The following is a 6,841-nucleotide window of genomic DNA, read 5'->3' as shown; positions in this document are numbered from 1 at the left end:
TTACAGTTGCCTTAAATTATCTCAATGTTATCTTATAAATATTGATATTCCTCAACTTATAATTAGGGAATAATTCACTCAAAATTTTCAATATTTTTCAACTCATATAATGTGGGAAATACACTCAAAATTTTCAATATTTTTCAACTCATATAATGTGGGAAATACACTCAAAACTTTCAATATTCTTCAACTCATAAATGTGGGAAATACACTCAAAATATTAAATATTCTTCAACTCATATAATGTGTGAAATACACTCAAAATTTTCAATATTCTTCATCTCATAATGTGGGACATGCAATCAAAATTAATTCTAAACTGAAATACTGATGTCGGTCCATTACACAATTATAATCAGCGAATAATGTTAGAAAACATGAAAGTGACACCACAGTGACAATTTAACTTTTTTTTTATTCAACACAATGTGCTTTTAAAAAGGCACGAATCAAAAGGAGCTCAGTCAAAACAAAGTGCTTGTCATAAATTAAAACAAAAAAGGAAAAGGAAATGACTCCATAAAAACAAAATGTGTTTTAAAGTACATTAAGTGTTAATAGTTCCATATTCTGATAGTGGTCATTGCTACAGAGGGTAGATTCAGTATTTTGGGTCTCCATATCACATTATTCAGTAAACATTATGATAAAAACTCACAAAGGCTTCATGATAAAATTCAATAAGATTCTAATTATAATCCATCCTCAACAGCAATGACAACTATTAGAATGTGGAGCCATTTAAAACGTTTTGGCACTTACTGTACCTTGAAGGCTGCAACTCACTTTTTTAAAACAAAACATTCAAATAAAAGTACTGGTTTCTACTGTGCCGTACTTCAACTGGCAACATCAAGGTAAGCATTAGGTCACACAACATTAAACATGTATAGTGCACGAATTCAACAGTCGTTTCCCACAAGTACAGTACAAAAACTTGGGCTTGGCAATACGTCAATGTTGTGATATTTATCTATTAACAATCAATGTATTAAATCTGAGGTAGAAGAGGCAAACAGTGTAACATATTAAACATGAGGTAGAAGAGGCAAATTATTACATTTGTAAAGAGGGGAAAAAAACAAAAAACATCCTCAATACTCAGCTCAACAAATAGTCCATTCTGAGTGATTCACTCATTGAACAAATCATTCTTCAGTGTCAGTAGACGCCCTTTCAGTGGTTTGTTGTCCTCAAGACACATCACAACTTTTTGGATAAATGTGAATGTAAGCTCGAGATTCTTTGGGTACTGTAGGTCTAGTGCATAGACATACCCAAAGAGCAGGAGAAATGAGTCAGCCAGGTTTGTGGGACCACTCACAAGTATTTCATCTTCCACGACAATACAGATGCTCTCAGGGCTGAAGAGGGCCGCATCAGTAGTATCATCAGTGACAACTGTCAGGAGAGCCACCGGAGTGTCAGTGAGGTCTGGACCATCTGCTGACTATAAAACACAAATAATACAAAAATGAGTTCAGCCCCTCAAGGATACAAATCATGCTAATGATGTCTAGACATTACGGTCACTTTGCACTTAGAGTGCAACTAAGCTACATGTTTAAACTATTTTCTTTACACATGCTTATTATTTTATGTTAGTTTCACACCTACCTGTAAGCATACTTTTTGTTTAGTGGAATTCTTTATACTTACCTTTTCATTTATGTAATTTCTACATGTCAGTTTGCAGAATAACAACTCAAGGAAACTTCATAAACAGGTCCTGGGGGCTATTCCAGAAAGGAGGTTCAACAAACTGAGCCTAACCCTGAACTCAGAGTTGACTTACCCTGTGAAGTGAAACTGAGTTTTCAGTTACAGAACAGCTGATCTGAGTTAGGTAAGTTGACTCAGAGTACGTTAACTCGGAGTTGAGCTTGTGCCTGACGACTAGTAAAAAGCCATCATCAATGGAGCTCCGATACGGTTATTCACCATGGCAACGGGAGAAAACAGGAAGCAGACATTTTCTGGCTGCGGCTGTTATATAAATCACTGACAGAGTTTCAGATGCAGTCGTCTTTTCATTTTGAATTTAACATCACTTTATTTTATATTAGCCTTTAAGGAAGTGGTTGAATGTTGTTCAATGTTTTATTTTAGGCTATTTTGTTTTATTTAAATCGGCTGAAAATGAAATATAAAAACATTTTATCTCATACTCAATGCGGCGACAAACTAGAAACACGGACTTTGAAATTACGTTGTTGGAAAAAATACAATTGGCTATACTGATGGTTTTCACATAACCTGCTTTCTGGAATGCCCCTCTGGTTCTCCTAGAGTTCATTGAGTGATGTCATGTTTAAGCTGACTGAATAGCTAAGCAAAGGGATTGATAGTGAGGCCAGTACACTTACATTACAGGTCCTGAAAAACTTGGAGGCATCTTCACGCAGGTACACAGGAAGTGCACGAAGGACGAGGGCCCGTCTCATATTTACATCACGTTGTTCCTACATGGACAAAAAATATCCATTACAATAATAATTACACAAATATCAAAAACATTCATTGTACACTAATTATAGTAAAAATGAAAATGTTAAAAGATAAGCAAGTTAGTTATTAACAAGCAAAGCATCAAAGTTGTGTGCTTATAGATCTGCTATTTCTGTTGTTGTTCTTTGTATTTAACAAAGTATTAATAAAGGGTTCAAGTGATCAACTGTTGACCCCACAGTTGAGATAAAAACATTTAGAGAAATAGCAAAAGAATGACTGTGGAAACACAAAATAAAACCAATTATTAGTGTAACCCTCTCACCAGGCTCGAATTTGACTCTCACGATATTACCTTATTTAGAATATCTGAACAGCATGGGATATTAGGTGAGAAGGACATCTCCAATAAGAATCCCTATTGTAAACTTGCTAGGGTGAATGACAAATAGGGTATTAACTTCAGATAGAATGATTATAGACTTGGTTATTGTTATAAGGATATGCTTTCCCATGCATTAAATGAAACTGAAACAGTAAATGACTCCACCAATACAACAGACATAAGGTTCAAGATCTATATTAATCAAATGTTCAATGTATCACATCAAAAAAAATAAAAATTATAAACCCCAATGATTTTTCCACAACCCATGTCCAAATTATTTGCAAGCTTGCTTAAACCCTGGGCGTGCGTTGGAGCTCATAAAAAAAATGACGACATACATAAAGTCCCGAAGTCCACCCCACATTTGTAGTTACTCACTACTTGTAGATAATGCCTCAGCAAAATATAGTAGTTCCGTGCAGGTGTCCTCACAAGATCCACAGCGAACACAGCTATCAATGCAGCCAGTACTCGGTAGCAGCAACAGACATCCGTTGGAAACCCGAACTCGTTGATCGTCACAAGCAATTCTCTCCAAGTCTTGCACGATGCTAGGCTAACCTCTAGGATGTCGAATGTCTCCACAATGCGACGGCAGCTTCAGTCTCCACTTGGTCTTTCTTAACTAAATAATAAACACTCTCTTATAGAAATAAAATCAGGATTTCCCTTAAAAAAAACTCTGTAGGTATGGTTTTGTTCTCTCTTTATTGTTTCCTTTGGTCGTTTTTCCTTCACCAACCCCACTAACGTCTCTCCTCTCCCTTCTTTCAACTTTTCCCTCCCTTTTCTTTCCCAGCAACCAGTCCACTCTCCCATTGGCCACAACTTAACAAGTTAGCTCATTGGTCAAAACTTTAACGAGATACGTGGGAAATTTAAACTTAAAAGTAAACCAACCTATTCACTTGTACATTTTTTTAAAACATTGCTTCAAAAGAAATGCATTAATGACATTACAAATCAGGAGCTATTCGATCACCTTTTAAATCTAATACCAATGAATTATAACAAATAAACTCTATACTTGATTTTAGCAATGTATTACATTAGTAACACTATTTCATAATACATCCTACCTGAACTGTTAAAAGGATTTCGAGATGATCTCACAACCACACACTTGAGCCTAGGAAGAAATACAAACACAGGCCTGGTTAGCATCATAATAACACACTCACATTATGTTGTTTAGCATTGTTCGTTTCACGCTAGCACACACGTACACACAGCTCGATAACGTAAAATATTTACTGTGTAAGGCAGACACTTATTGAAATAAGTATACTCACAGTACGCACTTGCATTACCGGCGAACAGCGAAAACTCATGGACCTTCCTCCACCGTCAATGTCCCGGGCAAACATGCATTATGGGAAATGTAGTTCATCCAGGAAACCCGCTTATAACGTTACACCGTTGTAAGATGAAGTAACGTAACGTATTTGTCACATATTTAACAACTTCTAAAGTTACAATTACTTGGATTTTTAAACTATTTACAACAAATATTCACTGTGCACATTGTACAAATGTATTCCCAGTTCCACATTTAAGACTATCGAAATTCAATTTTTAAAAAAACAACAAAAACAACATTAGAGTTACTTACCAAATCAGAGGTGATGATAAGATGGCGCTTAAGAAAACGAGGGCAATAAGACTAATGATAAAAACGGAGGTGGTGGTGGTTTCAAGCGGGCAGCATAAAAGTGCGCATTGCAAACAAATTAAAACAAATTAAACTGTGTTCTACATCCACACGGGCGGCCGAAACATCCCCGCATCAAGGCAAATTCAAGATGGCTGACTCAGCTTTCCTGAGGGAGAGATGACCCACCCACCAGAACGTCATGACGTCGATAACGTCATGACACTACCTAAACTTTTTGAGCGTTCCACACAAATTACCAATAAAATATTGAGCCCTCTTCAATTAAAGTGGCATAAATCTCAACAGAGCTCAACACTTTATAGTTTGGTCAACTGCATAACGACATTTGACTGTTATGACCTTATTACTTATGAGCTAGTACAACTGTTTGGAATTACAGTGCATGCATTGTAGGTAGGCCCACATTATTTTAGCCATGCAGGTCCCATTTTGAGTCTGCGTTGTTTTAATATTATGGTGTCTGTAAGTGTGACATAGCCTATTTAAAACAAGTTGTTGTGCGCCAGTTTTTACATGATGAAATTACAAACTAACGTGCGTTTGACATTAGCGCCGCCTTAACGTCAGACAAAAATCGAGCCCTGAAAATAGCAAAACTATTTCTGACACACCCCTGAACCTATAGCGCTACCGCATGCGATTTACCAATGCATTAGGTTTGATAAAATAGATCCCTGTGCGTCATGGCTGGATAAACTGTGCTTCCGCTCTCAAAATCCATGCCATTATCAACTAAGTGCATTACCATTAAGACTGTTTTTTTGTGAGTCTCAAAACGTCCCATTAGTACTGCATGAAATTGTCACTTTGCCACCCCTCCCACCTCAGCAAAAGTGAGCTGTTAGACATGTTAATGCCAGTGTGCCAGTTTGTACACGACGAAATTGCAAACTAACGTGCGTTTGACACTTGTGCCTCCTTACCGCCAGCTGGAAATAGCACTGAGGGCGATCTATCTATTTGCTAAGCATTCTGTACAATTTAAATAAAGTCTTTCCCCATTAATCAAGGCAAGTCTACTGTGGTAATTTACCCGACACTGTATGAATGGAAACTAATGTTGGTGTAGCCTACTGACTGTTATTATTGTATTGGTTTCCTATTTATGTTATGTTATACACCTGCCTTTAAAAATAAAAGTGTCTGGTATGGTCATTTCTTGTCCAGATCGGGAGGTAAAATATCCCTGGACTGTCCATACTTGAAATGTGTAACTAAATCAGGTAAATCAGGGGTCCAGAATCATCAAGTTATGGAACCCTTCATTTTTAATCTCCTAACATTGCAGTGTGTTCACACAGCAACCAGGTAATAGTATTTACCAGATAATAACCTATAGGCCTCTTCCAGTGTGTGTGTGTGTGTGTGTGTGTGTGTGTGTGTGTTTTGTTTTGTTTTACCATCCCTGTGGGTATCAGCTGGACAGTAAAACAAGGAAAATTCGGACAAGTGGGGACAATTATATTTTAGGCTTATGGGTTAGGTTTAGTGTTAGGGTTACAATTAGAGTTAGAGTTAGATTTAAGGTTGGGGTCAGGGGTTACGGTTACATTTAGGGTTAGGAGTTAGGGATAGGGATAGTTTTAGGGTTAGGGGTTTGGGGTTAAGGTTATGCTTAGTGTTAAGTTTAGGGTTATGGTTAGATTAAGGGTTAAGGTTGGGGTTAGGGTGAGTAGGATTTTGGATGGGAATCAATTCTTTGGTCCCCACAAGGATAGCAATATAAAACTCTGTGTGTGTGTGTGTGTGTGTGTGTGTGTGTGTGTGTGTGTGTGTGTGTGTGTGTGTGTGTGTGTGTGTGACAGAGTCACTCTCATGTTAAATATATTCAGGTGTTATCTCCGTAGGGGCTGATGTGTTCATGCACACCTGCTCTGCCCAGGTATTAGATTGCATCCCAAATGGTACCCTATTCCCTATAACTCTGGTCAAAAGTAGTGCACTACATAGAGAATAGGGTGACATTTTGGGACGCAACAACACAGGCTTAGTCTGCTCAAATGATTACTCACATCTTCACTCTGCAGATATTATGTATGTTTACAAATTACATTTCTCATATGGCTCAAGGCATAATGTAAATTTCAAACTGAACATTTCCTTCAGAGGATAAGAGGAGCAATAAACTACTGACATTTGCTGTAGATTAGTGGATCTCGTTTCGAACTAGTGAAGCTAAAGCTCTGAAAGGTTCACTGCTTAATTCAAGAATCAATATAGGTATATGTCATTCATTTAAATGATAGAAAATGGCTGTAAATATCACTGATTGGACCACACTATGATATCGTGGTCTGATGGGTTTTCTGTTTAGATGGAAAACGTAC

The 6,841-nt window shown here is 37.2% G+C and overlaps 1 long non-coding RNA gene across 6 annotated transcripts; it reads right to left on the bottom strand.

Annotated features, from left to right (window-relative positions):
* Positions 1 to 398: 398 nt before the first annotated feature.
* LOC311114815 lies at positions 399 to 4,745 on the bottom strand. 6 transcript variants are annotated; one of them, XR_014611153.1, is made up of 5 exons: positions 4,132 to 4,745; positions 3,919 to 3,968; positions 3,218 to 3,464; positions 2,370 to 2,465; positions 399 to 1,453 (listed from the first exon to the last, which is right to left on the bottom strand). It is a non-coding gene; the product is annotated as an uncharacterized lncRNA (long non-coding RNA). The 6 variants fall into 6 exon arrangements; XR_014611155.1 differs by having other exon boundaries at positions 4,141 to 4,745; XR_014611154.1 differs by lacking the exon at positions 3,218 to 3,464.
* Positions 4,746 to 6,841: the final 2,096 nt, after the last annotated feature.

This window comes from Coregonus lavaretus, assembly GCF_964263955.1.
Source record: "Coregonus lavaretus genome assembly, contig: HAP1_SCAFFOLD_4636, whole genome shotgun sequence".
Lineage (NCBI taxonomy): Eukaryota > Metazoa > Chordata > Actinopteri > Salmoniformes > Salmonidae > Coregonus > Coregonus lavaretus.
The sequence above is the reverse complement of the archived record's forward strand: the minus strand, read 5'-3'. Positions and strand labels throughout refer to the sequence as shown.